The sequence below is a fragment of the Triturus cristatus genome, chromosome 8, assembly GCF_964204655.1.
Source record: "Triturus cristatus chromosome 8, aTriCri1.1, whole genome shotgun sequence".
Classification (NCBI taxonomy): domain Eukaryota; kingdom Metazoa; phylum Chordata; class Amphibia; order Caudata; family Salamandridae; genus Triturus; species Triturus cristatus.
Window position 1 is genome coordinate 1,418,455,243 of NC_140591.1, and position 13,160 is coordinate 1,418,468,402.

The following is a 13,160-nucleotide window of genomic DNA, read 5'->3' on the forward strand; positions in this document are numbered from 1 at the left end:
AACATTGTGTATAGCCGAGTATTGAAACATCACAGTTGTCCGTTAGAGACCTAAAAGAACGAAATACTGAAAATGTAAATGTCGTTAAGCAGAAAGTCAAAGGCTCTGTTAAAGATTTTAATCACCCAAGGTATAGGTCAAAGGCAGAGAAAAAACTTTTTAAACAAACACATTTCTGTTATAGGTGTCGCAATTCATCACTTTTTAAGACTGGAACATCTTGCCCAGCAAGGAATATTACATGCAGAATCTGCAAAAAATTAGGCCATTTTGCCAAAGTATGCCAGAGTCGAAGTAAACAGGCAAGTAAAATCAACCCTGTAGCTACTAATCTGGGAGAAGACGTTTCTGAAAACGAACTAGACCAATTGCAAGAAGATCTCCAAGACATGGTTCTAGTGGTTGCCTATGATAAGGTAGTGTCAGGTGATCCACGTACTTGCATAGACCCATATGTAGATATATATATTGGAGATAGGTTAGTTAAACTGCTTGTTGACTCAAGTGCAAGAATATCTATGATACCTCAAGAATTATTCAATGAACCTTGGCCTGGAAGAGTGCTGGAACCTCCTGACCGGGCTCCTTTATCTTTTGAGGGGGATCGCATTGAATTGTCTGGATTTTTTGAAGATGTTTTAGCTTTCAGGGGCAGGAAGATTTTTGGAAAGGTGTATGTTGCGAACAAAGGTTTATGCATTTTGGGTTGGTTTCACCAAGGTTTGTTTAAGATGATTTTGAGGCCTTGCACTGTAGACCAAGTCTCCACTGTGGGGGTGGCTGAAGCGAGTACTGTGGGCAACTGTACAGTTGAAGAGTGTTGTGGAAATTTTCCCAAAGTGTTCTCAAATGGTTTGGGAACTGTCAAGGGCTTTCAACACAAAATCATAGTCAAGGATGGTCCATTCCTGACAAACATAAACTGAGGAATGTGCCTTTTTCTGTCGGGGAAGATTTAGAAAGAGAATTAGTGAAGCTCTGTGACAGTGGAGTTATTGACCCAATCGAATCCTCATTGTGGTTATCTCCCCTTGTAGTAGCCCATAAGAGGAATGGGGAACTCCGGGTTTCTGTTGACTTATGAAACCTAAACAAGGCAATTTGGTTTGATTCGCATCCGCTTCCGAAGATTTCTGATTTGCTGGCTGCGGTGTCAGGTGCGAAAATGTTCAGTCAACTGGGGCTGGCCTCTGCCTACCACCAGGTAGCATGAGAACCCGGGTCCAGACATTATACTGCTTTCGTTTCCCCGGTGGGTACTTTTCAGTATCGTAGGATGCATTTCGGGTTAGCTTTGGCGTCATCGGTCTTTTAAAGGATTATGTTTCAATTACTCAAAGACATAGACGGGGTAGTCGCCTTCCAGGAAATCGTGCTAATTTTTGCTAAGACTAAAGAGGAACACGAAGCCAACCTAAAGTCATGTCCTTTCTATTCTCCAGGAAAATTGGGTGGTTCTTAAGATCAGAAAATGTGAATTTTGCAACAATAGGATTGAGTATTTCGGTCATGTAGTGTCAGGCAATGGCTTTGAACCTAGGCCAGTGTTGGTCAGGGCGATCATTGAAGTACAAGCTCCTAGTGACAAAACGGCTCTTAAATCTTTCATGGGGATGTGTGAATTTTATTACTGGTTCATATTTTACCATTAACCAAACTTTAAAAGAAGGATTCCAAGTTTTGTTGAAATAGTTCATGCCAGGATTCATTTGAGTGGATCATGAAACAATTGGCAAGTTCTAAGGTTTTGAAACTGCATGACCCCAAGCTTGCTGGTTGTGTCATGGTGAATGCTTCTAATTATGGTTTTGGAGCCATTTTGACACAAGAGAATGGTGTGGTGGAGAACACCATTAGTTATGCCTCCAGGGTGTTGACGGACACAGAAATTCATTATTCTACCATAGAAAAGGAATTGCTGGCTTGTTGGAGGGCAATTCAGAAGTTCAAACCTTATATATGGGGTACTAAATTCACTGTGAAAACAGATCATAAACTTATGGTTTCCAGTTTGTGTGGGGAGAAAATTAAAGAACAAACACCCAGAATCTCAAGACTGTCGTCCAAACTATTACAATTTCATTTTGATATCATACATATCAAAGGGGGCAAGATTGTGCAAGCTGATTTTTTGTCCCCTTTTGCGATCCAGGAAATTGATGTGGAAGGTGAAGAGACCACAGAGGAAACTTGCTTTACTTCCTCATAGGATTTGGAGGAAATGTGTGCTGTTACTGAGCGAGAATGGAGAAATGAAATGGAATTGGACGAGGTTATGAAAAGTGTGTTGGAGTATGTTACTAGTGAATGGCCCAGTGAAAGGTCTCTTGTGAATTTGTGTCAGCTTTTCTTGAAGATTTCTGATGAACTCTCAGTGGACGATGGTCTACTTCTCAGAGGTGACAAATTGGTACCGCCTACAGGATTAAGATGTAGGTTAATTAGGATTGCTCAGAAAGGTCACATGGGAGCTACCTTCACAAAAAAAGACCTAGACAAACTGTGTGGTGGCCCTCTATGGATAGGGAGGTTGAATCTTTTGTGGCTAGTTGTATGATATATCTTTCCTCAGGGGAGGCGGTTGCATGCGAGGAATCCACATCTTCAACCCCATTGAATATCCTGCAAGAGCTTAGGAAAAAATTGGTGTTGACCTGGTTGGTCCATTTAATAAGTTGCCAAGACAGCATCGCTTTGCGTTGGTGGCAGTTGATTTGTACTCAAAGTGGCCAGAGATCAAATTTGTAACTGAACAAAATGTTTGTATAGTTATCAATTTCCTTAGGGAACTTTTTCTCAGGGGAGGGTATCCTGGATTTGGGATTTCTGACAATGGGGTCCCGTTTGTCAATGAAGAGGTTGAGAAGTTTCTTCAAGCGGGTGGTGTCAAGCATTTGAAGACGTCTCTGCATCATCCCCAAACTAACGGTCAGGGAGAGCGCATGAACCATGTCCCAGTTCATTGTGTTCAGTGGGCAGTTCACAACAGGTGCGTCGTGGTTAATGCTGTTAAGTCCATGTTGTGGTTTTACCTGACTTCTCCACATTCTAGCACCCAAATTTCCCCTTTTGAAATGTTGAGGGGCAGGAAGCCTGCTACCAGGCTGTGCCCGAGTTGGACAAGCAAATGGGTAAAGTTTGGTGTTGATGTGGGTGTTTGGGATGCAAAGGCAAGGATAAAGGAGGGTGAAGCCCAGTTAAGGCAGAAAGAGAATTTTGACAACCGCAATCGGGTCAAAGCCTTCAAGGTAGATGTTGGTGATAAAGTGTTTATAAAAAAAGGAGGTTAAGTAAAAAAAGGTGATAGAAAATTTGATGGGCCGTTTGTGGTTGATAAGGTTTGCGGGAGTGCAGTGAGAGTTTCTGGTACCATTTGGTGGAATGTAGCAAAGGTGATGGAAGTGAATTGAAGACGGCTGAATTGGTACAGGATTTGCGCAGAAGCAACCATTCCATACGGATTCCTTTGAGGTTCAGACAATAATCTTTGGTTCATGATCGGTTTCTTTTTTTTTTAAATATATTTATTAATTTCACCATTACACAGTTAGCACATATTATCGCGCAATCTCCAATAGTACATTTAGATTCTTATAAGATGTTACATACAATGAATTAATACCAACACAAATTCCAACACCAGATACATCAAATTCATCCAGGCTCTCCTAACTTAATCCCTCAAACCCAAACCCTCTTTCCATTTTATTATGGGGTCCCATATCCTTAACCCCAGTTTCCTCCCTGTTCTACCTTTCCGCGCATATATATTTTTCTCCAAATTATAAGTAGACAACAGGTTAGCGAGCCAAACTTGCATTTCGTGTGGGTTTTTATCCAGCCAGGCCCTGGCAATGCATAGTCTAAAAACTGCCATTGCAACGAAGATAAAGTCCCTCTGAATAATATTGGTATCCGTAACAATCCCTAGCAATATTTCCGGGGGATTTAAGGTAACTTGAATGTCCAGGGAGGCATCAAGAAATTTCTCTATATCTTTTAACACTGTTTGTATTTGCGGGCAGACCGCAAATATATGGATTTGATCCGCCGCAGGAGAACTACACCTTGGGCATGTGGTGCCGGTGGTACCCCCCCATTTTGCTATCTTTGCTGGAGTAAAATATAACGAGTAGAGGGTTTTATACTGCTGTGATTGCAACGGCGCTGAGCAGAGGAGAGTACGCCCTCGGTCCAGTGACTCTTTAAACCAGCTTGGCTTCCCTGCCAGCTTATCTGCCCACTTTTCCATCTGCTTATCCATATCGTCTGGTTTTCCTGCTAGCAGATTCGCATAAAAACTCCTAATAGAGCAATCCCCCCCTAACCTTATTTTTTCCAGTATTTCTACCTTATCAAACCCATTCCTTCCACCCTGTTTATTCCCCAGAAAACTTCTTAACTGCAAAAATTTAAAAAAATCCCTCCTGTCTAATCCAAAAGTATTTACTAAATCCTTAAATTGAATCATCGCCTCCGTATTCCTCAGATCCCCAAGCTGTACTACCCCCTTCTCCCTCCAAACCGCCATCGTGGTATCTCAAAAGATCTGCTTTGGGAAGGAGACATTTTTATACAGCCTGGTGTATCTATTATATCTACCCAGGCCAAATTTTTTCCTCACTGCATTCCAGATCTTAATTGCTGCTTGTACTGTCTTGAACCTAGTTCTTTTGTAGTATGCAAAATCAATACATTTAAGAAAGGAGTTCTCCACCTCAGATCCCAATACTATGGCGTATATCCTAGATGAATCATTTCGTGTTCTACCGTCCAAGCCGCCCCCGCCTATTAGCCCACGCATATATTGCAATGCAGCTGCCCAATAATATAATCTAAAATCAGGGGCTCCCCAACCTCCTCTCTCTCTAGGCAGAGACATAAAGCGATATGCCCTGCGGGTCTTGCCATGGGCCCAAATAAATCTATTTAATATATTGTCAAGCTCTTTAAACCATTTCATTTCAAACCATAGCGGTATTGTCCTAAAGAAATATAAAAATGTTGGCAGTATTAGCATTTTTATAACGTTGGTACAACCCATTAATGTCAGATGCAAATTATTCATACGATCCAAATCCGTCTTAACTTTTAGCATCAGGGGCGCCAGATTCTTCTGTATCAGTGACTCTAAGTCCGCTGTAATTGCAACCCCCAGATATACCGCTGAGTCGATGACTCTTTGATCACTGAAGACAATGTGATGATTACATATTATTTGCGTTTTAGAGCTATTTAAACTATACCCCGATATTTGCCCAAATCTTTGTGCTTCGGACTCAATTTCTCCTATGGCCATACTAGGATTGGGCGTCAAAATGGCCACGTCGTCGGCATAGGCTAAGGTCTTTACCTCGCTTCCATTCAACCTAATTGGAGGGATCCTTACATTGTCCTCTATTTTCCTTATCAATGGGTCCAGGTAAAGAGCAAATAATAATGGAGAAGATGGGCAGCCCTGTCTCGTCCCTCTTCCAATACTAACTGCTGCTGATTTACCCCTATTAACTCTTATCTTTCCTGACGGATTCTTATACAAAGTCTGCATTGCGGTTATAAAACTATTCCCAAAACCATTCCACTTTAGTATTTGCCATAGATATTCCCAGGAGACCCTATCGAACGCCTTTTCAGCATCTAAAAAAAGTGCTGCAATAGGGTCCCCCAGGACAGCCGCCGCATCAAAAGCTGTAATCACCTGTCTAATATGTTGTGTGGTACCTTTACCTGGAATAAACCCATGCTGAGTATGACTTACTAATCCCTCTATTGCCTCTGCAAGTCTTATTGCTAGTATCTTAGAATACACCTTAGTGTCTGCGTTCATCAGTGTAATAGGCCTGTATGACCCTGGGAGTAGCAAATGTTTTCCTTTTTTTAAAATAACAATGATATCTGCTTCCCCCCATGATTCAGGGATCGTATCCCCTGTCTGTGCTTCCAACATAACCTGAAACATATCCATCCCGATAACTTCATAAAATACTTTGTAGAACTCCACCGGGATCTGGTCAGGACCGGCTGCTTTGCCTGATGGTAACATATTTAGTGCCATATGGAATTCCTCCAACCTAAAGGGGGAATCCAACCTATGCTTTTCTTCCATAGATAAACCCGGAGGAATAATATCGCTAAGATAGCTTTGAATCTCACTTATAGATCCTCCCTTACCCCTCGTATATAACTCTTCATAAAATTTCCTGAACACTTCCCTTACTTCAATCGATGCAGTGACCCTAGTTCCATTCCTATCCATAATCTCCTGAATATCTGATGCTGCTAATTTCTGTCTGGTACGTACTGCTAATAGATGGCCTACCTTCTCGCTTAACTCATAGACAGCTTCCCTCTTAGTTAAATAATTCTCTACTGTTTTTTTTTAGATACTTTCTGTCGCCTCTGCCCTGAGGGCCACTAATTTTAATAAATGAGCTTCTATTGGTACCTTATCTCCTATGTCCCGAACCAATTCATCCTCTACCCTTAATATCTTTTGGTAAACCTCCTTGATTTCGAGCCTTGTCTTTTTCTGTGATGAAAACACATAACTCATCGTCTCGCCCCTTACTCCGGCCTTAAAGGCATCCCATACTATTCCCGGTGGAGCCGTACCTTTATTAATTTCCCAATACTCCCTAATCCAAACAGACATGTAGACCCTATATCCTTCATCCCTCAAAAGGGCTCTGTCAAATGTCCACTGCATATCCTTTCGCCTTATCTGACCTATTCTAATAGTTAAAATCAGGGGGCTATGGTCCGAGAAGATTCGAGGATGTTTTTCTATTTGTGCCTCTGGCATCAGGGAAGATGAAATCAAAAAGTAGTCTAATCTGACAAGCACCTTATGAGGGGCCGAATAGAAGGTACTACCATCGCTACCTGGGTTCACCTTAATCCATGGATCCCTTAAAGAGTTATTCGCCACCATATCTGAGAGTGCCTTATGGGTTCTCTTTTTTCTCCCTGCGTATATCCTTCCCGGGTATAAAAATGAGCTACTGGGATCGTGGATATTAAAATCGCCACAGCATATAATTGGTTCGGGCCATAATGCCAACTCAATGTCTAAAAATTGGAAGAGTTCGGGGTCGTCTTCTGTTGAACCATACACAGAAACTATAGTGCATTTTTCCCCCTTGAATTTTATTTCAAGTATTACCCACCTCCCCCATTGATCTTCCTTTTTCCTTATCACCTCCACATCGGTGGATCTCCCTAATACAGCCACTCCCCTATGCTTTGTCCCTTGCTTTGTATTTGTTAATACCGCAAATCCTAGGTGGTCTATTAGATAGCCCTTAGATGCTTCAACATGGGTTTCTTGAAGGCAAACCAAATCGAGCCTGAGTGTCCTAAGTAATGCCGCCACCCTAAGTCTCTTACCTGGGTCGTTGAGACCACAGATATTAATAGTAGCAATCCTACAATTCATTAAGACCCATCATAAGTTTTATCCGGCAGTGCATACCTTATTCGATCTATCATTCTGTTCTGTTTTGAAATATGTATCTGATAATTATAGTTGTCATTTAGTCTCCTCCTTATGACTAATCTGTGTTGTGCAAAGTGAACTCCCTGCGCGACATATTGTGCTCTCCTGTGTTGCTTCCTAAACCCTACCTCACCTTTTTTTCCGTTTTTACCCCTCTTTTCCCCCCTAGCTCCACCCTCCCCACCCTCCCCACCCTCTGTCCTCTGTCCTCTGCCCCCCTCCCCCCCTCCCCGCCTTTGCTGGCAAATAGGTCCATTGGACCTATGTGTGACCGCATTAGCTTGTGGGAAACGCTCCTCGCTCTCCCCCCTGCACCTGACCCCCAATTCATCCTATACCTCTCCTCTGTGTCTTTAGCCTAACTATTTATCTATTTAACTATTTAATCCTTTGTGTGTGCTATCTCCTTGCTATCTCCTTAGTGAGAGTAATCCAATCTGGGATATACCTATATCTAAAGTCTTCCTTAATCAGCGCGTAAACCCCGCCCAGTCGCATTCAAGCCTTTGGCATTTAACATTTCTGTATTTCTCAGCCCCCTTTCTGCGATTTAATCTCCTCTAAAAACTGTTGGGCCTTGATCTCGGAAAGAAAGATACTCATTCTACCCTTGTAAACCACCTTTAGCCTTGCAGGAAATAAGAGGAACGCCTCAGACCCTAGTGCCTGAAAAGGTTTGATAAACTGTCTGAGTCTCCATCTTCTTTCTACCGTTACGTGGCAAAAATCTGGTCTGGCGAAGAAGGTGGTTCCCTCATATGTTCTTTTCTTGTCAGGTCTAGCCTTATTTATAATTTCCTCCCTAAGCAGGTAATTCCCGACATATATCAAAATGGCTCTTGGAAATGGGAGTTGGCCTGCCTGACCCTTGCTCCCTTGGTTTTTTCTAACAGTGAAGGGGAATCTGTGGGCTCGTTGAATCTCTCTTTCCCATTCCCACTGCGATTCAGGGAAAGCTCCTCTCAACAAGTTGACCACAAAGTGCATAATGTCATCCCCCTCTTTTCCTTCCGCTACACCCAAAATACGAATATTGTTCCGCCTCTGACGGTTTTCGAAGTCTTCCAGCTTCCATTGCAGGTCGCTAGTCAGTTTTTCTTGCTCCTGTTTGAAATCCTGCAGACCCCCGAGGTCATCCTCTAGTTTTCCAGTCCGCTCCTCCACCTCAGTCACCCTCTCGGCAACACCTTCATAGAGTTTATTGACCTTCTTAAGGGTATTATGGATTTTCTTTGTGGCTTGTCTTGCCCTCCGACTTTCCGACCTTGCTTCCCCTTGCATCTGCTTAAGTGTGGTACAGATCATCTCGAAAGGGGCCAGATACTGTGCAGGAATGGGAGTGTTATCTAAAGGCTTACCCTCCTCCACATAAGACTGCGATGTTGCAGAATAGTCCCAATCTAGCTTCTTCCCCTCTGCTGTAGGCGATTCGAGTCTTCCGCCGTACCTTCTGCCCTTTACCTTTCTCTTTTTTTGCGTGGTCTCTTTCGTAGAAGAGTTTGATCCAGAGCTTATTTCCCCATCTGACTCCGCCTCTGCTGAGGTGTCGTCAGTTGATCCGTGTCTTCATTCAGTGAAAAAAAACATTCCCAGTCGGCTGAAGCTCCCTCTTTCTTCTCTGGCCCCACAGTTTTGTTATCTGTGACCAACGTGGGCCTTTTTTCTGCTAAGTAAAAGTCATTATTTGTTTCTTTGCCCCTTTTCCTGCCCATCTCAGCTTCTAGCTGTATAAGTGCCTCCAACATATCCGTACTTCCAGATCCCCCAAGTGCACATGAACCCTCGATAGAATCCAGTATTAAGTTCTTCTTAGGCCCCAATATTGCTTTCAGCCCACTGTTATTAGGGGATATAGGTTGTGGTACCTTAAACTCTGTAACTCCTGCGTTGCCTTCTGTACTACCTCCGCTATCCCCGTAGCTGCCGGCAAGTGCTGCTGTCGAAGTGTGAGGTTGCCTAGCAACGGCCGCCTCCGCGCCGGTAGCGTGTACCGTTGCGTCCTCGAGGACGTTCGTACTCACGGTTTGCTCGGTGTCAGGCTCGGTGTCTGGCTCGGTGTGCGGCTGGGGGCTTTTCCTGGCTATGAAGACCTCCATCAAGGTAGGCTGCCTTAATAACGCATCTTTCCCTTTGTTTGCCCCCTGAGTTACACTTGTAAAAGTATCTTTGATGAGATGCTCCGGGACTTGCCTGTAGCGGGGTCGATCGGAGCTTTCTGCTAACGCCAAGTCTGTTTTCGGCTGTACCTCGACATTCTCGGCTTTCTCCATTGCCCGTGGTTTGATCGTCTTTTCAAGTTTCTTCATCTTTTGAACTGGTAATGCTTTCCGTATTGCACCCGACCCCCGCTGTTGTAATCCCGGGGGTGGATCACTGCTGCTTCTTTTTGGATCTGCAATAGTACCTTTTTCATCCGCTTCTCGCTGGTTCTTTGGTATATCGTGGTGCGGGTTTGTTTTATCATTCTCCTTCTCCTTATCTTTGATAGCTTTTGCTAATCGTGCCGGCATCCTCGTCAGTTGTCTCCGAACCGTGGTCTCCCACTTAATTAATCTTAGAACAAGCTGGGTGATTTGAGTTTTAGAAGTGGGATATTTTGACCAACACCTGGTTAGTCCTGCCTGTATCCAAATAGTGAAATCCATAGGAGAGGTGTGTAATATCTGATCTTCATCCAACAGCCATCAGGTATCTCGGGGAGAGAGAGATCTGGAGCGTCCTCTCACCACAACCTCACGGCGGCCATCTTGCCTCGGTTCATGATCGGTTTCTTTGGTATTACTAATGTGTATAATTGTTGTATGCATTTTGCCATTGTTAGGTGGGTTTTATTTTTACCTTTCTGGGGTAATGAATGGTTATTGTTATATATATTTTTTTATTTTACTACATGTTTTTATGATATTTTGTTGGGGCTTGTTTCATTGTGTTTTCTGCTGGGGGGAGGTTTGGGTTATCTATAGCTTTTGTTGTGTTCAAGGGGAAGAGTAAATTTAGTTTTCCTGACTGTTGTTCTGGGGTTGTTATACTTTGTCCAGAACCAGAACAACAGTAAGGAATGTGGAGTGTTCTGTAGGATTCCATGACGGTAGTTCCATGTCGGCTGGAAGATGCTGAGAAGACACAGAGGCTGTGTAATGTCTATGCGGGCAGCTCTGTAAAATGGAATAAATTAACAATACCTCTACTTTGGTGTGGACGTTTTCCTTGGATTACCACACTTACACGACAGTAGCCCCTGCATGAGCATTTTTTATTAAATATAATGTTTATGAACATTAAGGTTTAGATATCTCTGGTGTGAGCTTTGACAATGTTAGTGTGCTTGAGTTATAAAAGGGGATTGCGAACCTACTTGGTATTCCAACATCAGCATAATCCGAGAGTATTTGTTAAGATTTCTCATAAAGTAAGAATGGTGCTTCTAAAATGGGAGTAAAGTGGGGCACATGGAAGACAAACCTATCCTCCACTTCTTCTTCCTGCCCTTGCTTTGTGTAGGTTGTTAGAAAGAATCCTCATATCTTCATGTCAGAGTAGCACCTTGAAGGTTCACCTGGATTCCCGGTACAGGAGATATCCCACTCACCTCTCTAAGGATGAAAATCTGACAGTCTGATTAGCAGAGCCTTTGAAATTGTAAGAATGCATTTGATGTGATTGGGCACCAGACATTTGGGAACTGCCCTATCTTCTGAACATAAGCTAGAGCTGCCCTGTAGCTAATTGAAGATTTTTCTAGCCTGGTCCTTATTGCTGATCTCTGTCGAGAATATGGTATTGGAGTGCTCTCTCCAGACTGGGACTGAGCCACAGCTGACTAAAACCAGCAGCGGCTCCTCCGTTTGAGCTGCGCCCCACTTAAGGTACCCCCAAAGATGAAAAATTAAATGGTAATACATTACCATTTTATTTTGCATCCTCCGGCCCTGAACTGAGCGATAGGATGGGGGCAGGACCGCTGCTGAATGATGGGGGCAGGGCCACTGCTGACTGACAGCAGCAGTGAGGAGGGTGGGCCGATTGTGCACTTTTCAAAGTGTGCATGTCCCTTTGGCCAGCAGTCTTGAGACGGCCAGCCAGACATGCGCACTTTGAAACCTCTAACATAGCTGCCTTAAGACAGCTGGGTTAGAGTAAGTGCAGGTCTCCATGGCGCTGGGGAGCACAGAAAGAGGCTACTCCATTCAATCAGGGCGCTGCTGTCATAGTATGAGAGCAGCACCAGTGTTGGTGCCCACACTGCAGCATCCAGTTCAGAAGAAGTAGAGCGGAGGACTTTGGTTCCGGTACGATTAAAAAATATATATATTTGCACGCGTGCCCTCCTCTCTCCCTGTAGATGTAGCCGCCACTGACTAAAGATAGGCTTGCCCTCCTGCTGCTACTGAATCTGCCCTCATGAAAGAAGCCCCCAGCCAGCCCAAAGACGTCCTGCATCTAAAGAGAGTCTGACCGAGGCCTGGGCATGCTGTAACCCTCACTACAAGCCTGAGGCCGCCCTCGTGAGTTCAGCCTTGTCATGAGCCCCTCCAAACCCACACCAAAGACAGAGCTGGACTGCCTAAGAGGTAACCCATCAAGTGTAGCTGAGATGGTGGCAGATCAGCCTGGCAGATCACCTCTGTGCACCATCTTTTATTATTTCGTCCATTTATTCATTCAGCTCTCCAACCAGCCTTGTGTGGAGCTCCAACACCCAGTTGTATAGGCTGCCTGCCAGTTCCAAGCATCTTTGAGGTCCACTCTGTGCCCTGTGTGCTCTTGGACAATTGCTCCTGGGTGCACGTTGGCTCCCCTGAGGCCCGCGAACCTCCACTGCACCCTGATGTACTCCGAGGATCTGTAAACTTGCCTGGCAGGTACCCGTGGCACTTTTGTTGTGACTGAAAGCGATACAAAGTGCCCCCCGCTCACTTGCACTCATAGGTGTGTGCATGCAGAACTGGCTGAAAGCAGGAAGCCTGAGTGCTCCCTTCGACATCAGCACTTAACAGATGGGAGCCAAGAAACGGTGACCGTTTCCGAGACAGGGGCATGGCAAGGGGTCTGTGAGAAACAGAGGCATTAAGAAAATAGAAGGCCAGAGTAGAGGAGAAAGAGAACTGGGAGAGCAGGGAAAGAGGAGGGCACAAACGGCAGGAAAAAGAGCATACAAGTTACACAGAAAATACTAAAAGATGAGACTGGCGACGGATGAGAGAGAAACGTTTTCGGTAGCATTATCGCCAGTTATGGTTGTTTAACCCAAAAGGTTTCTGGGGTACTGGACTGCCTGTTTCAAAGGGAGCACTCGCTATGTTAGGATCAGGATATAAAAAGTCCTGGCTCCTCAGAACAACTGTCCTATTCAGTCCTTTGATCTGTTGGATCCTGGAGAAAGCTTAGCGTAGAAATGGAGGTTGCTGGCTTGAATAAAATGTTGCAAACAGCCCTTTGGGGCAGTAGAAATTCCTTGCAAGCAATTGCATTAAAAGTAGAAACTTTGCATATAAAAAAATGCGCGTTTATAAACTCAAAACCATTTAATTTCCTTTTTCAAAACTGTTGGGCTCAAGGAAACGAGGGCGGAAACAGGTGTTTTCAAGGGTTGCGCGAAAACTTTGTGGCACAGTGGAGGGCGTTGGACTGCAAAACGGCCGCTAGGTGGCGATATATTGAGAGA